Genomic DNA, 22,427 nt, shown 5'->3' on the forward strand with positions numbered 1-22,427 from the left:
TCCCACAAAACGGGGAATCAGGAAAACGCATTAGCACCCTAGAACAGACTAGGAACACCGAGCGGGGAGGAGACTCAGCCCCATCAAGACAGAAGGAAACTGGGGGAGGGGAGAGAAAACTTCCCCTAGTCGGACACTCTGCAGCGCGGCCGTGGGAAGAGAACGGAAGTGGGGACATTTACCTCGGGCGTCAGTCAGACACTTCGCCTTGGGGCATGTGGGAATGTGAGGGAGGAGGGGGAAAGGTTGCACCACAGCGAGATCGCAATAGCTCCCGCTGCTGCTTTTGAGTGAAGATTTGGAGAGCTAGAGCTTTCTGCTTCACTTCTTCCCTCCTGGAGGCCATTTCTCCATATTTAACAGGGATAAAGAGGGGGCGTTGGGCCGCGTCAGTATAAGCCAGAATTACCGCCTTCCCCACAGTGGACCCCGCTTCAGCCCCTGGCCCAGGCGGGAGATGTGGCCTTAGGGGACGCTGAAGTTACTCCGTGGAGGGGGAGGGGTCGCCAGGCTCCCCTCCAATCACGGTGGCCGTTTCCGCTATTTGCATGTATTATGCTAATGCAGACCTCCCGCTCAGCTCCCTCCCGAGCTCTCCGCCCCCTTGGAGGATCTCCCGCGGAGCCCGCGGGCAGGGCGAAGGTGAATACATTATGCTAATGAGGCGGGCTTCTGCCGGGGCTTTGGAAGGGGGGCGCAATGCTGCCGGAGCCCAGGGCTGGAGGCCGGGCGCCGGAAGGGGGGTCGGGGGAGGGACTTCGCGCTCGGAGCGCGCGCGCACTCACACACACTCACACACGAGCATCTCGAAGGGTATTTAAGGCTCGCACCCGGGAGGCTGCGGAGATACTTCGGGCAGCCGCGACTTAAGCCTGGCCACTCGAATTTGCTCTTTGGGTTATTTCGTTTTCCTCTCTCCCTTCTCCCCCTTAGCATCCCTTTTGCGCTGCGCTCTCGCGGTCTCTCTCAGCCTTTCTGCCTGGAACTGAATCTAGGTGGCAAACAGGTCGGCGTGCGGAAAAACACTGAATAGGTAGAAATAAGGCAAACTAACAGAGACGCAACAGGTCGGGTGCTCGGTGGCGAGGGCGAGCGGCGGCCCCTCGCTGCGCCTCTCGCGCTGTTCCTCGGACCCTGGGCGGCAGCTCTCGAGGACCCCTTCCGAGGTGTCCGTCCTCTGAGGGGCCAGGAGGGCCAGCCGGGAGGGTTTCATTCCGGTTTTTACCTTTTTGCCACCAGTCCTCGGGACTGAGGGTGCTTTTCAGTCCCAGCTGGGCGGAGAGAAGAAAGCGGAGAGGATGGTCCACGGCTGCTGGTCTCGGCGCTGAGGAAAGCGGAGCTCCATCTCCGCGCCCCGGCTCTATCTCCGCCAAATAGTTGTGCAGCCACCCAGACTGAACTTTGGAGGAATCGTCCCTTTTCTTTCCTTTCAAGATTCTTGGAAGTGGTAGAGAGTGGGAGGCGAAGCCGAGGCAACTGATCCCTCCACGATGCTGGTGAAGAAGCATGCAGGGAAAGGTGGGGGTCGGGAACCAGGCTCTGAGGATCAGAGCCCCGCCGGGCAGCGTTGTGCCTGGACCGTGCCCCCGTGCACCGCCCTGGCGGCCCTTCTGTCAGTGATGGCTGTGATGTCTTGTCTGTACCTGGGGGTGAAAACCAACGACCTCCAGGCGAGGATCGCTGCTCTGGAATCCGCAAAAGGGGACCCTTCCATCCATTTGCTTCCCGATGGCCTGGATCAGCTCAAAGCAATGGTGCAAGAGAAAGTGGAGCGACTTCTGGCTCAGGTGTGAAAGGCTGGGGTATTTTGCACGTGGATAATATCTTGCACAGGCGTGATTCTGTGTACAGGACCAGCCTCTACCTTTACTATATGCATACTTGGTGTGGCTGGGTGTGCATACGCTAGGCCACCTTCTGTGCTCACTTTGGCATATATTTGTATATGCACATCCTTTGATATCACCCTCTCTTTCTCTATCATCTTCCCTCACTCTTAACGTTTGCATGCTGAACATATAGGAAGGACTGAAAGAGGGAAGGGTGGCCAGAATATCAGGGTGGCATTTTATCTTTTTAGTTTTCTAGAGTGACATAAGAATCTTTTCCAATCTTGTGGAGAATATTCCTTCCCGTGATAACATCTGTTATGTCCTTCATACGTTCTAAGAAGGTTAGGGCCATAGGTGTTATTAATACACAAATGGTAATCACTCTTTAAAGTGAAATAACCCTATATGTGATTTTTAGATTGATCATTTCCCACATTAAATGTTTTTGTTTTCAATGTTTAAAAAGAAAAAAAAACACTGCAGCTTAATTTTTTATAAAGGATGCAGTGGTAGGGGTGTTTATGAATGCAGAGCCATTGCAGTTGAGAGTTGAAAGGAATCTAGGTTACATTTATCACAACCAGGGAGGGCATTAGACTAGAGTTAGGGGGTTTTCTGGAACTTGCCCTTCCAACAGAGAGGCTGTTTGGCAGTGGTTGCGGCACAATGTGATGAGCAGTTGACCTTCATGTATAAGATAGTGGCTGTTTTAAAGCCCATAGCTTACCTAAAACTACAACATGTTAAAGCCAGGTTTTTGCATTGACTGCATATGCTTGAGCTGAGGGAGAAAGAGGAGGGTGGTGGTAGTTGAAGAATGGAGGAAGATATTGTACAAGTCTAGCAGTCTTTATACGGTGTCAGTAGTCATTTCTTTTTTTAGGGCTTGGGTACTATTACCTTTTGACTAAAGTCCAAGTACATATGTAAATGTTAGTTATGCAGGCTCTCAAATGCTGGTAAATCAAGCATATGACCAGAGAGTTCCTGAAGAATCCATTTCTCTACCATGCTACTGATGATAATATCCTCTTCTTTTCCTACAGAAATCCTACGAACATATGGCTAAAATAAGAATTGCAAGAGAAGCACCTTCAGAGTGCAACTGCCCAGCAGGTAAAATGGAACTTATTTAACAAGGTTTCCTCCATAGCAGAGCAAAGTCCTGTATCTGTCAAGTCTACCTGTAATAATAGTAAAGAAAGAATGCAGGCCCAACTTACTTTAATAAAATCAGCATGTCTCAGTCAAAAGAATGGCAAACAAAGCCCCAAATATTATTTTAAGCAGCATACCAAGGCCTGTTATGGGAAAACAGAGGAGATAATCACCAAGGAAAATACAGGCAAGATGGCATACAAAGACAAAGTTCTTAGATTCACAGATTGAAAAATATTCTTCATTTTTATTCAGGTTTCATGTATGTGGTGAAAAGGACTGCAGAACATGTTAGATTCTGAATTCTCTGGTGGCCAATATTGCATTAGTACAGATTTCCATTTGTTCCCTTTGACATATGGTTATGTTAGTAAATTACCTTAACTTCCACACCTGCTTTTATTCTTTTCTATCAAAAATGTTCTCTCTCCTACCGTATAGCTAACGATGAGGGCTGAAAGGAAATTAGTTCTTTACCTTGAGCTTCTCATTTCAAACTATTGCATTCTTGATGACTTCTCAGAAAAGGCTGTTATATCTTTTCATTTTTCTATGTAGTGTTAGGAAACTGTATTAATGACAGCATATTAATAGAAGGATGGAGAAGAGAGACATCAATGAATAAAAACCCCTGTGTAATCATTAAATCTACATTCACAGACCTCTGAGGCTTGGTAGTTAGTCAACTGTAGATCTAACAGTTTAGAAGCCATTGAATGTGTCCATTGAAAAACATCTAGTGGATTCAACTGATGTAAGCCATGAAAATCTCCCATGAGTCTTTTTTTTCTCCCATGAGTCTTGAGATTTTTATTTCAGATAAATGTCGTTAATGCATTTATGAGCATTTTCATTTCTTCCATCATCACTTATAGAAAAATGAGTCTGTTATATTTTCTTTAATGTTCAGGAACATGATACCTAAGATACTTATATGTGGAAAGGCTAGATCCTGTATATTTACATATTCTGAGGTGTTTTTTTTTCTTTTTTCTCATGATAACTTATTTTGATACAGCTAAGCTAGGCACCATGTTTAGAAGTTTCAAATGTCAACTCCTGGTTGTGTATCATAAAAATTTTATTATTTATGTTCTGCTACATTGTTGACCATAATGGAGCTGTATATATATATATTTTTAAGGAAGCCCTTTCAATTGAGAAGACATATACATTAGATAACAAGAAAACAAAGAGTTAATGTTTGACATTGTAGGTTTCATTTTTGGTTGTTTTAAGTTGGGAAAGACCTCAGAAGTTAGAAATTCAAGGAAGGCACTTTTCTAGTGCAGGAATTAACTTCCAACAACCTCATCAGCCTGTAGGGATTATTTAAATTCCCAAGACAGTTGGTACAGGACTTCACTGATCATACCACTTAGAGTCCAGAATTTTCTGTATACAGTATTCTTGTTAGCTATTTGAAAAGTACCTACTGTTTGATTAATAGGATTCTTAGTGAACTTGGTAAAAAGTAGAAAAGTGACAACCACAGCACTGAGTTGTTTTTTGTGGTTAAATCTGCTTCATGATGTTTGATGTAAGTTAGTTGTTGAGGTCTAATTTGTAATCTGGAGGAAAGCCATTATAGTTAGAGCTTACCTTATATTATGTTGGAATATCATTTTGAACCATTTTCTTCTTAACATATTAGTTTAATAATAAGTGGTGATTTTACCATAATAACACATAAATAAATGATAAGTGGTGATTTCCTTGGCTTTTTGTTGGCTCTCACTAATGGCTGCTTTACTTTCTTGCCACCACTAGAGCTCCACATTACATCAGTTTTCACCAGGTTACTTGCAAGGTAAACATTTGAAGGTGCACATTCTAATCTGTAAAATCAAACAGGTTTCCTGCTGACAGATCATTATTATAGATACACTTTTTTTTCTGCTTGTGGAATAAGTAGACATCATCAAAATAAAGGCATTATGTTGAAAATAGTACCCTGGGGGAAAACTAGTTATTTTGAATTATGGTTGGTGAGGTATTGTCTTAGGGAATGAATGCCTGGCCAAGCGGATTAGAAAGGAGATACAGAGCTTCCCACCTGGTTTGGCTTTAACCCTGGTTTGCAGTGACTAAGAGTTGTCACCCAGACATCTGTTTGTAGGGCAGAGTGAGACAAGTCTGTGACCTCAGCTCAGTTCCTGTGGACAGATGCCCACCCCTTGAAGTTGACACTCTTGTTGACAGTCTCCATCAGAGAGCCAAGGACTGATAACAAAGGACTAATGCTGTGTTGTTTGTGTTCACTTTAATTGCTTTTGATAGAACTCAGTCCCGGTGAGGTTTATCCAGGTAGGCTACGAGGAAGTCATAGAATTTATAGATTTTTTTCTTTTTTTAACACAGGAAGGAACTTTTGTGGGAGAGGGATGGGAAAGACTATTATTGAATGGTTTCTAAGTATAAGGGAAGGACTTTCATTTACTCTTCCCAACAACCTTGGAAGTTAGGTATTAGTAATCTCATATTTACAGATGAAGAAACTGGACTCAGAGAAGATGACTGACTTAGCATAGTAAAGGCAGGGTCAGGATTCATGCCCACATCTGACAAAATCAAAAGCACAAAGTCTAATGAGCAATAGAGAATGAATATAGGTTTTGGAGCTGGACAGATTGGAATCCTGGGTTTATTACTAAATAACCATGGGGCCATGGTCAAACTTCTCATGTTCCAGGTTCCTCATCTGCAAAAATGTGGATCATACTACCTTCCTCAGAGACTGATAATTTACCTAAAATGTGGCTTCTTTGTGGTTATTCATTAGATGATAGCAGTTATTATTCTTTTTAATATATTGTATACTACTTAACTCTAATCTGGTCCATGGAGACACATGATATAGGTGGGAAAACTGAGCCCTGGAAATGTATATAGCTTACTCAAAACCCAATGGCTAGTTAATGGCAGGTTTTGGCTGAGAATGCTATGCTTAATTAAGCAAATATATCTGTAGATCATTCATGCAGATAATCAAATGAGTCAGTATCTCTTAGTGCTACATCAATGGAGATTGGTTCTTTGCACATATTTATATTAGTCTACTAAATTATTTTTACCAAATTTGAAGGAAAAACTTTTGACCTTGTAGGTAAACCATGATTGGAGTAGATAGAATTTGTGCTTAAAAGAGTCTGAGGATATGTCTCTACAGCTTTGATACCAAATGTTTTCTAAAAGAAGTGCTTCAACTGTCTGACTCATTTTCACACTTACTTTTTTAACAGCTTTATTAAAGTATAATTTATGATATTTACCCATTTTAAGTGTCTGAATTAAAAAAATTTTAAAAGATAAATTTATGGAGTTGGGCAACCATCACCATAATCTAATTTTAAATCACCTTCGTTGCTCCCTGAACATTTACATTTACTTTTTTCATGGGCTCAGGGGAAGCTCTATTTTTTGAATCTTTGCTTTAAAGAAACCCTAAGATAAAATTTAAAAAGCCATACAAAGTGAAGCTCTGCTTAGCATAATATTTGAGTTAGTAGTAGCTGAACCATAGAAATTCAGCTGGCATCTGTGGCTTAGCCTCTGTAAAACTTAACACTCATAGGAGAGACTAAATTGGCTGTTTGCTATGGCTATAGAATCCTGTTTTGGGTTTTGTTCTTGGAGTCCTACATAAAGTATGTATAAACCAGGCATATTTATAGGAGGGTCTCTATGTTCCAACTGGTAAAGAACACTGGGAGGCAGGCAGCCAACCAAAAGATGTTTAGATCAGAAATATTTCTGTACCCTACTCATCAGTAGTAGTGTTGTTTGCCCAGGATATTAGATATAAGAACCTCTATGTCGTAATGGACAGAGAATGTGGATGGGCAATAAAGAATCCAGTTATAATCCTGGCTTTGTCATTAACATGTTATACAATCTTGGGCAAATCATTTCCAAGAATGACTTTTATAGACTCCATTTTCATAGCCCCAAAATAGGAGTGTTGGACTAGAATGATTTTCAAGTGCATTTGTTGCTTCTCTAGGTATAAAGAGCCTGCTGTGTGCCGAATGTTATGCTTGATACTGGGAATATGCTGATGAACCAGACACACTTGGGGTCTGCCTTCATGGAGCTTACATTTCAATGAGGATGACAGGCAGACGTTTATTTTTATGTGACATGAATTTACAGTCATGACAGGTGTGACCAAGAAAAAGAACTGTGTGCTTTGGAGCACATGCCCACAATTTCTTTCATGTACATCCTAAGGACTTTTTTGTTCTGTTCTTTTCTGGGGTGAGGGGTAGGTGGGCGGAGAAATTCACAGTAGGAGAAATCATAATATAAGAAAATCTGGCTTTTGATTACAAATAAAAGCTCTAGCAATGGATAAAAACTGCTTTGCATAACCTCACCTGGCTTTTGGCTTTCCAAGAACTTACAGTCAGATGAAGGTTCACTGATAACTGATTTACCTATGCTGATACTTAACTTTTCAAGTCTTGTGGTAAATAGGATGGTGATTTATTCTTCTACATTTTTTTCTGAAAACAGCGAGATTTGGGTTGAATAAGAGTCAAAACTTCCTGCCTGGTGGTACCTTCCTGCCTGAACAGTGCCCCTGGACCTGGCTCCTTTCCATTCACTGATAATGATGAAATGGAGCACAGCTAGTCATCTGCTTGGAGAGTTTGGCTAGAGATAATAAAGATATACTAAATAACTTTTGAGGTCCCTGCAAGTCTATGAAAATGATTGTATACAAAAAAAGAGTAAATGTAGGCAAGTAAAAGTACCTCTGACTCATGTATGTGAGTGATAGAAACTCCAGTGCCTGGCTTGGTGGCATCTTCTCAATTTTTGGCAGAAACAAATGTTAATTGTAGCTTTAAGGTTGTGCACCTTTTCCCATCGTATGAGAAGACCTTTATATTATCTTGCTAACAGAACTTTACTTTATCCTATAAAACTTGTATTTCCTACAACATGGTTTTTCACTTATGCTGTACATTTTCCCTAACCAGCTGCACAATGAATGGAAAGAGTGTATCAAGTAAGGGCATAATAATGTGTAGATTTTCAATTATGTAAGGTAAAGAATAGTCAGAAATGGTTTGCAGAAAGAAAGCAAATTAAAATGCTACAAATACTATTTAAATGAGAATAGCAGGCTTTCCTCTCCTTTGGCAAAGCCAGACAATACAATGTGACAGCCAAGCACCTCAACACATTCACGTTAAATGGCTTCAGTCCTAATGAGGACAACAGTTTGGGTGTAACACTTCTAGTCGGTCCAGTAATGACAGCTGGCAAAATGCCCCGTCATCCAAAGGACCAGGGACAAATTGCCTCTTGAAGCAGTGTTCTTGGTTCTTAGCTTCTCTTCTGTTTTCTCTTGTCTAAAAGCTACTAAAAAGCAAGTTCTTCAGGTCTTCTTTTCTCTGACTTGCCTGGGTAATTCTGTTTTTCCATGAGCTGGGAATTACTTAAGGAAAGGGCATACATTCTACATAGGGGTTAATGCTAGCTCATTTGATGAATGTGTAGATAAGAGTAGCCTCGCTGGGCCATAATAACCTTTTACACTTCTGATTGGTTTCTAACAGCAAAATCAACTACATGGCATTTAAAAAAACCACTATTTGAATGTCAAAATAAGGTCTAGGAATGAAGAAGGAGGGTATCCTCTCATAGACAAAATTAGGTAAATGGAGAGCTGGTGGGGGAACATGGCAAAATAATGAGGACTGTTTTACATTGGGAGGCATTTCCTGCTTCAGGGGGAACCTCACTAGATACTCATCAAAATAACATCAATCTTTGTTATCTTGAGAGGAAACCATCTAAAACCTATTAAGGAAAAGTGTTTTTATTCCATCCTACAGCTTTATACACATTACTTGGTGATTTGACGGAAGCTGAGAATGTGAAAACAATGCATGGGTTGGTCTGGGCTTCAGGCTGTAGCCCAGTATGTGACGGCTAAACCCAGAAGCATCCCCACCCTCCCCGATTTGCCAATATGGGTGAAGTTCCATGCTGTGGTTTAATGAATCATAATAGTTAACACGTTTTTCCCCCCAATGTGTGTTAACAATGACTGTGGTATACCTGCATATTGAATTATTAGATATGTATTGTTTCATTTGGGATATGTTCAGCACTCTTGCAGTTAAAAAAATATTTTAAATCGACTCTTAAAAAACAAGAATGCAGAAGAGTGGGAAACAGAAGTAAGTGGAATTGCTTACAAGTTAAAATTGAGCACTTTTCATTGATACCATACATTCTTTCAAAGGACTATTCTGTAAGTCATTTAAATACAGGATTCCTTTAAGAAATGCCACCAGATGGCAGGCACCTTCCCTCTGTGACCACAAGGAGGAGGAACTGAGCTGAAGGAGTGGGACTTCTGTTAGTTCCTTCCTGGTTAAATTCCTAGCTGATTTCTTGACTTCTGTTTGCAATGGAAAAGATTAATGGAGGAAGCCAGTAATTTCTTCCATCTATATTTGAAGACTAGAATATCCTATGAGCTTTAAGATATTTAAAACAATCTAGTAAATTTCACACTTGTATTAGTCAAAAGTTTGGTTATTTTGTAGATAAATTCACAGATATGAACTTGAGGCCAGTATTCCAATAGCTAGAGTAAATGAATTAAATGTAATTTCATTTACCAGTTGGGGATTTTGTGCTCATCTTTTGTAATTTCTCAGAATCAAGAATCATTTGGAATCACTCTCATGATTTTGACATCTTTTCATCTGTAGTGTCCATTTCAACTTCAGTTACCATATGATAGTTGAAATGTGTTTCTTATTTTTCTCATATTGTATTCCTTCACCTGACTGCTTAGTCTGATTGCCAGGAATGCCAAAAACTGTGTCTGTTCATTTGGATATTAATAATTTAGATTTTAGAAACTCTGGGCTTCTGGGTTATATACACAAAGTTTTTATTCTTGTATTTGAAATGTGGTCAGCACATATTTAAATACAATTTTCACATTTAGGCTAAGTGGCTGAGTAAATCAGATGAATTGTAGCCAACTCTAGTTTGCACATTATGGTAATATTGAGAGTCAGAATATGTCTGACTGGAAGTAGGCTGGTTATGGCAGGGGTAGAGTCTATTTTTTCTTTCTTTATCAAAGAGTTCACATGTAAGAGGAGGAAAGGGGAGGAGGAAAGGAAAGATTATATTCCATAATCTCTTGGAATCATATTGCCTTACCTTCATTTTTAGCAAGCCTGGTATTTTAGAGTTCTTATTATGATGTAAAGGGAGTCAGAAGAATTCTCCATTATAGCTTTGTCTCCAGCATTCTGTTTGGCTTCTTGTAACAGTGAATGGGAGAGAAAAATCTTTTAGGAGTCCCTCCTTCAAGTCTGTTACAGGGCTAGAATTGTGTTCTTATTTTTGATCCTTAAGATGCTAGAATGAAATAGCTAGCCTGGAAAATTGATATAGTTCTTTCCCAGCATTCCTGTATCTTAGGTCAGTTCTGACAGCTGTCAAAGGTAAACTGTTTGTATAACCCTTCTAGGAGTTGTGAAACTCCAATTTGTGTCTCAGGGGCTCTAGAATCCAGCCGGCATTATTTAGAGGTACATGATAGGATCATAAGGTAAAGCATTTCCACAAAGCACACAAAAAACCAACTTTTGACTTTAAAGTCATGCTAGAAATGCTAAAAAACTCTAGGGCTAAGTGAACCTTGGAAAACTAAAAATCATTTTTTCCTGAAAGAATTAGAGCTCAAGGTCCGAGCAGATGAAGCTACAATGGAAACAAGCTTCTTAAATAAGTGCCTTTCTGGGGATGGTTATCAATCTGGTTGGGGAGTCAGATGAGTGAAGTGGGTCAAAGATCAGGTGATTTTTGTGGGCAGATCCTGACCCTAACTGCTAAGTGGTCTCACAGTATAATTGTATTCTACTTCCTGAGGGAGTGGTTGGGAGTCCATATTTACCAATGTCATTTTTGATCTCCATGGTCAGGGTTCTGGTTTGTATCTGTGTACCTCTAGGGCTTATTGTAGAGTTCTCCACAGAAGATTCTCTGTAAAAGTTCATATAATGGAGATCTGTCAACTTGACCTGGTTGAGGACTTTTACTGTGGTTTATCTCTTTGCATGCACTAATATTCTTATCCCCATGGCTTTTTAACATTTTCTCTGAGGACTTTGTGAGCCATAATGTATTAAAGCTAATACGAATCTTGGAGATCAAGTAAAGTAGTTCAGGTGTTTTCCAACGTTTCTTAAAGAGGCTGAACTGTTTAATCTTATGAGGAAACTCAGTAAATGAAATCACATACAATGTTAGCTACACTGATTGACCTCAGAGGTCTGAGGGGACAGACCCTACATGCTCTTTCTTTCTGCTTCCCAGCCCCCTCCCCCAGTGTAGCCCCTGAGGTATATCCAAAGAACCTTAGGACTCCATAAGATACCGACAGAAAATCACTGGAAGTCTAATCCCCAGTGTGATCTCTCAGCTCCGGTGTCTAAGGATACCATATACTTGTTAACACAGAACTCGCCTCTAAAATTCTCTACCTGGAAACATTACGGGGAATGAATAGAATCTAGAAATGACTATTAATGTAATATTGTCTCTTTCTGGGTTGTAGCAGTCCAGCAAAGGGAGTATAATAATGGTAGGAGCACTGGAAAGCTGGGGAGGTGTACTGTGTGACTGAGCATGATAATGTTCATTGGAAAATCAGTATCCCGCCTCATCCTTTTTCTTGAAGTCACTCATTTTTTTTTAAGCCTTCAAGTCACAGTATTATTCTTGTTTATTTATAAGTTTTCTGTGCTTTTTCAAATTTCTTTCTTTGTATTTTTATTCTTTGATTCTAGATATTAATATGGGGCCTTATCACCAAGTTATGGTAATCCATTGCCTTTTAAAATATATATATTTAAAGCAGTTGGTTTTTTAACTAATGGTTAATACTTAGTTTATAAAGTAATATATGAAAAATAACTATCCCTCAAGTAGTATATTGTGAGAGAGTTGTTATTAAAGATGTTTCTAAGCTCTTTGAGACTTTTTTTTACTTGATTTGATTTTTGTGTGTTAAACTGATAATGTTTATGTATTAAAACTGAAATTTACTGTACAGTGAGAATATATGAATTGGACATTCATGTTTAAATAAAAAAGGGAAAAACTTTAAGAATTAACAATAGTATTTTATCCAATAGTGAATGATATGTACAGTACATTTCACAGAGAAAGTATAAATCTGGCTACAATCATACTGTAACAAGTACTGCAAAAGGCAATTTTGAAAGGCAATACCCTACCTCCCATTGAAATGAATGTCCACTGTCATCAGCAATGCTATTTACCATTTGAGTAGCTAGTTATGGACAGTAATTTGGCCAAGTGCAACACCTTCCTCAATTGTCTTATTGGAAAGATAATAGAATGACACAGCAACTATACAAGTGATCGAGCTTTGGTGAGCAGTTTATTTTCTCTTTAATACATAGTCTCCACCTATGGACTTCCAGGAAGTCTTGGAGGAGAAAAATGACTTTTCTTTTTTTAATTTAACTTTAGTTATTTTTCCTTTTAAGAGAGGACAATTATCAGTAAAGCAGCAAAGATAGGAAGGCTGACCAGGTACTAAATGTTGGAGAGATCATATGTACCTACCAAAGCTCTCATAAACTGGAAAAAAGAGGTTTAACTGAACAAACTCTATGGTCTAATTTACTTCCCAAGCCCTACAGTTATGCTGACAACTTCCCAGGAGTTTAAGAAGCAAGACTGACAGTGGTGGCTTAGTACTACTATACATGTTATGCATCTGGAAGTGTTTAATAAAAGAAAATCTCTAGCATTGAGAAAGTGCATCCATAAAGAAACCAGGGCTTTTATGTTCTTATATATAGTTTCCTTCTGTGCAAAGTTATTTAATGCTCTAAATTTCAGCTTCTTCTGAGGATACTTTCTTGATATTGGCTTGGTTCTACAATCAAGTTCTATATGAGGAATGCTATGAGTTGGTGGTAGAATTTATGTTACCATTTTTACAATATTAAAAAAGAAATTAATTTATTTTTATGTCAAAACCATCCTTGAATTGAGAGGTCTGAGGTATACTTCCTGTTTTCTATGTGTGAGCCCATAACATATTAGATTCATAATGTGTTTTATTTTTTCAAGGCTTTCATGTGTTTGAGCAGAAGCCTTTGCTTCCAGTATCAGTCCCCAAGCAGGAAACCCAGGTAGAGGGATTTTCTAATCAATCACACTCATCTCTTGTATTATACATCATTCATCATTTTTCTCATCATTTTAAATTTGTTACAAATTTCCACTTTTATCTGTGCCAGTAGCATTTTGAGCATTCACACAGCTTTCACAGTTATAGGATGTGATAAGATGAACAATGTTCATTGAACTCCTGAAAACCAAGAGCAAACATAGCAAACACACCCATAGCAAACACACCCATGATGCTCTGTCAGGCTCTCAATGAACAAGCATTGCCCTGATGTGATCTGTGATTGGCAAACAGAGTAGACAGGCTTGTCTTTGGGATGTAACTATGTATCTATGAAACTACAAACATAGAGGATCTTCTATGTTCCTAAATGAGAACTCCCGTTCGAGTCAGTCCACTCTCCTTGCTATCTTCCCTCTCTCCCTTGCCTTCTCTAGCATGAATAAAAGCTCTATTTTGCCCGGATTCTATTGGTGACACTCTGCTTAGCTTATGGACCACCTCTAATTTGTTCTGTCAGGGGCATTATCACCCTTGGGTCTCAAAACATCTATGCCTTTCCTGGGCAAGAGTTATTCTTATGATGAAATCCAGCAGCATAACTGAGGAAATAATCAATGGTAAAGGTCAATACTTCTCCCCAAATTCCAAAAGGAACTGTTTTCTCAAAAATTACTGTTAAAGATAATTTTCAAAAAAGATAAAATCGTGACTTTCATACAGATATAAAATGAACATGTGTTAAAGATTTTACTTAAATCATTAAAGAAGTAAAAAAAAATCATTAAAGAAATAACTGATAAGATTTTTTTATTATGTTATGTTAATCACCATACCTTACATCATTAGTTTTTGATGTAGTGTTCCATGATTCATTGCGTATAACACCCAGTGCTCCATTCAGTACATGCCCTCTTTAATACTCATCACCAGGTTAACCCATCCCCCACCCCTCTCCCCTCTAGAACCCTCAGTTTGTTTCTCAGAGTCCATAGTCTCTCATGGTTTGTCTCCCCCACCGATTTCCCCCCCTTCATTTCTCCCTTCCTACTATCTTTTTTTTTTTTTTAATTTTTTTTTTTTCTTTTTTTTTTTTTTTTTAACATATAATGTATTACTTGTTTCAGAGGTACAGGTCTGTGATTCATTAGTCTTACACAATTCACAGTGCTCACCATAGCACATACCCTCCCCAGTGTCTATCACCCAGCCACCCCATCCCTCCAATAGTTTGGCTATTGTGGACATTGGTGCTATAAACATCAGGGTAGCCAAACTATGGAAAGAGCCAAGATGTCCATCGACAGATGAATGGATAAAGAAGATGTGGTATATATATACAATGGAATATTATGCAGCCATCAAAAGGAATGAGATCTTGCCATTTGCTATGACATGGATGGAACTGGAGGGTATTATGCTGAGTGAAATAAGTCAATCAGAGAAAGACATGTATCATATGATCTCACTGATATGAGGAATTCTTAATCTCAGGAAATAAACTGAGGGTTGCTGGAGTGGTGGGGGGTGGGAGGGATGGGTTAGCCTGGTGATGGGTATTAAAGAGGGCACGTACTGAATGGAGCGCTGGGTGTTATAAGCAAACAATGAATCATGGAACACTCTTTCCTGCTTTGTCGAAGATCAGTTGGCCATAGAGTTGAGGGTCCATTTCTGGGCTCTCTATTCTGTTCCATTGACCTATGTGTCTGTTTTTGTGCCAGTACCATACTGTCTTGATGATGACAGCTTTGTAATAGAGCTTGAAGTCCGGAATTGTGATGCCGCCAGCTTTGCTTTTCTTTTTCAACATTCCTCTGGCTACTCGGGGTCTTTTCTGGTTCCATACAGATTTTAGGATTATTTGTTCCATTTCTTTGAAAAAAGTTGATGGTATTTTGATAGGGATTGCATTAAATGTATAGATTGCTCTAGGTAGCATTGACATCTTCACCATATTTCTTCTTCCAATCCATGAGCATGGAACGTTTTTCCATTTCTTTGTATCTTCCTCAATGTCTTTCATGAGTATTTTATAGTTTTCTGAGTACAGATTCTTTGCCTCTTTGGTTAGATTTATTCCTAGGTATCTTATGGTTTTGGGTGCAATTGTAAATGGGATCGACTCCTTGATTTCTCTTTCTTCTGTCTTGTTGGTGTATAGGAATGCCACTGATTTCTGTGCATTGATTTTATATCTTGCCACTCTACTGAATTCCTGTATGAGTTCTAGCAGTTTTGGGGTGGAGCCTTTTGGGTTTTCCACATAAAGCATTCCTAGAGATGTATAAACTACCAAAACTGAACTAGGAAGAAATAGAAAACCTGAACAGACCTATAACCACTAAGGAAATTGAAGAAGTAATCAAAAATCTCCCAACAAAGTGATAAGATGTTTTAACTAGTTCAAAGGAGAATATAAAACCAGACACATTTATAGTTCTAGAATATTGAAATGGATGTGTAAGTGGAGGCAAAACTGGACTTCTTCCACAGTGAGGATGGGATGTCAATTGCACTTAGAAAGAATTTACATGTCTATGACAAGAGTTATTTTGCTTTGCTATTAGGTATCTACAACTTACAGTTTTAAATAGCTCCAAAAGAATCAGAATTAGATAAGTGGGATGGGCATGCTCTAGCCAATGCACAGTTTTCCACCGAAACATGTATTTCCTCCTACCTTACTAAAGCAACTTCACAGGAAAAAATTCTTAAAGTAAGCAAAGAAATTTTTTTTTTCTTACTCTTCAGTGTAGTAATGGTTGTTTATTAACCTGTTTCTGTCCCTGTTGTTATCTTATGGGTTATACGGTACTTAATTTTCTTAGTGTTGCTAAAATTCATCATTTAAAGGACGGTTCCTTTCACTTTAGCTTTATATACATGTATATACTAGTATGCACTAGCCCTATGAGGGTTGTGCTGATTGCTAGGCCTACAGGACTGGCGCGAGTTGCATGAGTGGACTTTAAATTCATAACACTGAATATTTGTTTAAGGTAACACACCACTTTGGAAGACTCAGCCTCTTGTATTTCAGTATCAGGGAGTAGTTTCATTAATATTAAAGAAAGAGTTGCCAACCTTACCTTTGTGTTTGGGGATACTGTATCCAGGCAATTATATTATTTATATAGGCTTCTCCGCTGTGAGCATGTGGTTGCCTCTGGGATTTTGTGCTGCTATTTCAGCCATTTTGGCTTTGACTTCAAATATGTACTAGTTTGACTTTTCCTTGGACACTCCTATCATATTCATGTGTTGCTGCTTCAGATGACTTGTCTTTAGTCCATACTCTAAGCTATATTTGCTTATTCTTTGCCAGTTGTCTCTGTTGTTGGTCCCTACTTATTTGATCTCCCACTACCTCTGCTCCTACCAGCTCACAAGTTTACTTTATTTACTAGCACCCCAAACAGCTCAGCCTCAGCGGCCCAGGCATGTGGATGCTTTTCTCTGCTCCCACCTGATTCAGTTGCTAACACCTTTTGGCTCAGTCCACTGAGATTTTGTCAGAATAGCTGAAGCTAGATAATGGCCCTTCCTATACATTCTAGAAAGAGTATTTTAGAATGGCAGCCAGAGATGGGCGGGGATACATTGTAACCACATGGGTATTGGTTTTTGGAGAGTGATATTTACCTTCATTCAGAAGCAGCTTATGTTCTGGCAGTTTCATATTACTAGGTAGGGGAGAGAGTTAATTATAAATATTAAATATTTTAGATATTAGTATCTAAAACTTATATATAGCGGGTGGTAACTGACTTCTGGCATTACCTAACTCCAGTTGATGTAGGAAAGACGTTAGGGTTCAAAGCCGACGACCAAGAAAGAATTCTTGAGATGTCTTTGGTGTAAAAAGGTGATTTTATTAAAGAACAGGGACAGGACCTGTGGGCAGAAAGAGCTGCAATAGGGTCACGAGGAATGGCCCATCATAAACTTTCAAGTTGGGAAGGTGTTAGGGATAGCGTAAGTCTCTAAGGAATTTTGGAAGCAAGGTTTCCAGGACCTTGAGAGGACTAGCTATTGTTGGGAAAATGTCATTTATTACCGTCTAATAAAACCTTAGTCATGAGACCCTTCAGATGTATATCGGTGGGCCATATGCTTGGGGGATGATTGCCAACACATATCTTGGGGGGTTGAGAGATCAAGGAAGTTTCCAAAGGAATTTTTATATGTTAAAGTAGATTTACAGGATCCTGGAGGAGGGAGGGCTCAGGCTAGGATTGACTTTTGCCCTTAGCAAAGTACTGACATCGAAGCAGTTGAGTCCCTAGAGGAATGTCACTCTGCCTATTTCAAGGACTTGTCAATGGGCTGTAGATGGTAAGGAAATTTATAATTTTTCTTCTACCTTTGTTTCCCACATCACAGTCACCTCTGGCAAAGGTGAAAGGATCATGTGTCTAGTAGTCTTTTGAAAGTTTTTTTGTTCACTTAAATGATACAGTATTTATGATTAAGTATTAAATGATAAAGAGATTTACTACAGGCAAGACCCTGTGCTGTGTACCTTACTATATAAAGAAATAGTAGGCTACAAAGCTCTGGTGGAGGAATAATGGTGCCAGATATGTAGACTGAAGACTGAAAGAGAAGGAAAAGCTACAAAAGTATAGCCTGTAGCCAACTGTATCTAATTTTAATGGATTTAAAATTACAATGGTAAATGTTATTTGAAATCATAATTCCAGTTCATTTACTTTAACAATTTCAAAAATAGCAACATGTTATTAGAGAAGATGGTGTTTGAATTTATTTTACTTTCTTCTAAGAAAATTGAGAAGTTCTCTAGTGAATATTATGATACTTTGCAGAAATGCAAATGGCACCTCAATTAGATGGTTTTTCTGAAGAAAAATGATTTCTGTCAGTTGTTAGGTAAGTGCAACATTTTTAACCCCTCCCCAGGCTACCTTTCATGGCAGTTATTTTTAAGAAGACTTGTAGGTTCTCTTGAGCATCAGTTCAGATTCTATGACCATGTTTTCTAGCGAAGACAGAATCTCTGGGTCTTGGCTAGACTCCCTTGGGTTATAAAGAATAGAGATCCATTCAGGTGGCCTTAAGCAATTTGGTACAGGGATTGTCAACTTTGTCACTATTGACATTTTGCACTGGATAATTCTTTTTTTTTTTTAAGATTTTATTTATTTATTTATTAGAGAGAGAGTGCGAGCACAGGAGAGCGAGAGCAGGGTGAGGGGCAGAGGGAGAAGGAAAAGCAGACTCTCTGCTGAGCAGGGAGCCGGACCTGGGGCTCTATCCCAGAACCCTGAGATCATGACCTGAGCCAAAGGCAGACGCTTAACTGGCTGAGCCACCCAGGCACCGCTGGGCTGTATAATTCTTTATTGTGGGAGGCTGTTCTGTGCATTGTAGGATGTTTACCAGCATCCTTGGCCTTTATGCATTAGATTCCATTTGTACCCCTCTGTTTCTACAACCAGAGATGTCTCCAACATTACCAAATGTCCCCTAGGGGTCACCCCCAGTTGAGAACCTTTCTTTTAAAGATATCCCATGAATAAGGAAGGCAAGAATAGCAAGATCGTTGCTGGCTCCCTAGAAGAACAGGAAATGGAGGGTGATCAGAACTTTCAGGGTATATTATTTTCCCTCAGCAGGAGGCATTCAGTGCAGTGCTCTCTGGGCTTAAGAATTTATCTCTGCTGGGGCGCCTGGGTGGCTCAGTTGTTAAGCGTCTGCCTTCGGCTCAGGTCATGATCCCAGGGTCCTGGGATCGAGCCCCGCATCGGGCTCCCTGCTCAGCGGGGAGCTTGCTTCTCCCTCTCCTGCTCCCCCTGCTTGTGTTCTCTCTCTCTCTCTCTCTGTCAAATAAATAAATAAAATCTTTAAAAAAAAGAAAAAGAATTGATCTCTGCTTCTGCTACCTTTGTCAAGGCTGCTTTCCTCTGTTGTCTTTCTGCTGCTGCTTGTTTGTTGCCCTCTGGTCAATGTTGACCCCTTTCTTTGTGTTTGATTACACCATTGTTGTTATTATCAAAATAATACATAGGCCAAGAAATGCAAACATTTGAATTAAAAATGGTACACAGTATCTCATCTCTCTCCAGAGGAGTCTAGTGTTATTTGTTGCTTATCTTTCCTACACAGATTGATTCACATCATTGTTTTTAAAGTCTGTAGAGTAACTCTATTGTATTAATGTACCACCATTTATTATTCAATGAGAAAGCAGATCACTTTTTCATGTTCAGATGCTGCTTCTTATTTCTGGTTCTCCTGTTTAGCGAGGAAGATTTCTTCAATTTCTACTTCCATTCTACACAGCCTCAAACTTGTTGACTACATGTATTATTGATGTGTTGTGCTGATTACAAATCTTTAACAACTGCTCTCAAAACAAGTCCTGATTTGTAGCAATTGCAGATTTTTGGCGTGTAAATATCCTACCAAGGTTGATTTCAAGTTAAGGAAGTGACCTTAGGAAGTGATAAGTTTGAGTGTTTATTAACTTTGCTTTAATACAGTTTATTTTGTTGTAAGTTCATATAATTAAAATTACACTAATGATTGCATTTAACAGTGGGCTTGCAAAATCCTGAAAATTGAACAATTAGCTCTCCTGACTCAGCTTCTAGCACTCACTGGCTTTAATTGTCTTGTTTCCATATAGAGTGTATTGTGTTGTTTTTAGTAATGTCGTCTCCAAAGGCTGATGCTGCCTCTGATAGTGTTCAGTGTTGGGAGGGTCTTTAAAGGTTAGCTAGATCTACATTGCGTCTGCTGCTTGAATTCCCTCAGTGCCATTCCGTCTAAATGTTTATTCAATTTATGATTATCTCTTGAATAAACCATTCATTCTTCAGACTGCCTTGTTAACAAGCGTCATCTTCTTGTTAGGTTGAAATTTATCTCCTTATGAGCATCCACCATTTGATTTTGTACACCATCACCATCCTCACCCTACATCATAAAAAATAAGTTGAATACCTCTGTACTATGACAACTCTTCAAATACTTGAAATCATTTACTATATTTCCTATTGATGCTTTTATTTTTTGGAATCATTCAGGTGTTCCAGTTTGCCTACTGCATTCTTAAAGTGTTGAATATTGATTTGAATAAAAGCTCTGATAGGTCCTGACTGGCAAATACGAGAGGGGGAGGGATGAAAATTTCCCTAGTTCTAGATAAGGTACTGCTAACTCATGTAGCCTGAAAATTACAGGAATTTTCTTGCTGGTCCCATAATCGTATTTACCAACACTGAGTTTAACGTTAATGAAAACCCGAAGTATTTTTTTATGTATGTTGCTGTTAAGTCCTGTCTTCCTTTTATTGTACAGGTCTTTTTTGTTTGTTTTTGGAAGAGGAAGGCAAATCAAGACTTTATATTTATTTTCACTAAATTTTCCTAAAACGCAGCTCCAGCCTTATCAGGACTTGTCAGGATAATGATTTTTAAAAATAAATTTCCAACTCCTCTTGGCTTAATATGATTTAGGAATTTGATGAGCTGACCAACAGTGTTTTTTCTTGATTCTGTGTTGAAATGTCTGAACATGAGAAAGTTCATAAAGAGCCCAGTGGCTTTCTAGTAGTCTTTCACTTTTGGTTGCCATCAATCTATTTCTGAGCACCTTTGAAATTGTCTTTCTACCAGTGATCCATCCACTCAGGGGTCTTTGCTGTATTGCAGTTTGTCCAGCTGTGTTCCTGAGAACACCATTTCTTTTTCATGTTAACAAATTTTCTGAGGAAAAAAGTTTTCAAGACAAATTAGAGACACCCTGGGTTAAACAAATAAAAGCAGATTTATTCACTGTAGGATTTTTATATTGTGAATCTCTAAAATGGGGAATATAATGTATCATGTTTTCTAAACTTGTTTGGTCATGGAACACTTTGTTCCTTTTAGAAAAAATAATATGGCTAAGAGCAAATTGTTCTATGGGTTGACATAGAAGGGTAAAATACAGAGTAGCTGTTTGGAGGTTTTCAGAACTTTAGCTAAGATTGCCTGAAGTTAATTAGGAAAGTGGTTTCCAGCTTGCAGGAATAGGGTTTGAGGAGTTTGTAGAAAGGAGATGGAGGAGAAGGAGAAGCAAAACATAGTGTAACTGGGGAGACTCCAGGTAGAACTTAAGTCTAAAGCCGGAAGGCAAACTTAAATGCCAGGCAAATAATACAAATGTATGAGGTTTGTTAGATTTGAGTATTCTATCGTCAGATTGGGGTGTTAAGACCCAGCCAAAAGCATTTAAATATATTTTTAAAAAGCACTTTGCCAAACAAAGCAAATCATTGTGTATTATTTAGTTTGGTCTAAGGGCTGAACTTCATGATAGCCACTACCTAGCTCAGCCACACACAGAGATGCTCTTTTCATTTTTGGAGAAAAATTGAAGAACTTATGTTTTATATAAACTTCTTCCTTTTCAATACAATTATCCTGTCTCATTAATGCTGTTTAGTTTTCTTTGTGATACATTTCAGGGTATGCAGACTATTATTATTAGGATATTTTTCTTTCCTTAAAAATCTGATTTTTTCCAAAAAAATAATATGATCTTTATCTTTTGTTTCTTTGATGATCCATTATGGATAGAGCAGTAATAATAGAACTTAAGTAGTAACTGGACATAATTAGTTACAATAAATACTTAAGGTATATCAAAGCCTTTTATGTAAATTCTGTATCAAGTAACCTAATAATATACAGCTCAGATGAATATTCTCAAGACTGCAAAGGTAAAACTAGAACACAGCAAACTTAAAAAAGCTTTTCTTGTAAAAGTAGAAAAAATATTTTTTTTTTCTTTTTTTTTATTCTTATGTTAATCCCCATACATTACATCATTAGTTTTAGATGAAGTGTTCCATGATTCATTGTTTGTGCATAACACCCAGTGCTCCATGCAGAATGTGCCCTCCTCAATACCCACCACCAGGCTAACCCATCCTCCCGCCCCCCTCCCCTCTAGAACCCTCAGTTTATTTTTCAGAGTCCATCGTCTCTCATGGTTCGTCTACCCCTGAAAAAATAGTTTCTGATAAAGGTAGTATACATTCCTTGTGACCCATGTTAAATCTCTGTATGATATTCATATGGATTTCCCATAATTTAATGATTTCTCTCTTTTTATGTCTCAAGTTTACTTTCAGGGCTTTTATAAATAACTTTGCAGTGAATAATCTAATATATAGGTCTTTGTGTGCATTGCTGATAATTACCTATAAGTGGAAT

Source organism: Neomonachus schauinslandi, chromosome 2 (assembly GCF_002201575.2).
Source record: "Neomonachus schauinslandi chromosome 2, ASM220157v2, whole genome shotgun sequence".
In the NCBI taxonomy this organism is placed as follows: Eukaryota; Metazoa; Chordata; class Mammalia; order Carnivora; family Phocidae; genus Neomonachus; species Neomonachus schauinslandi.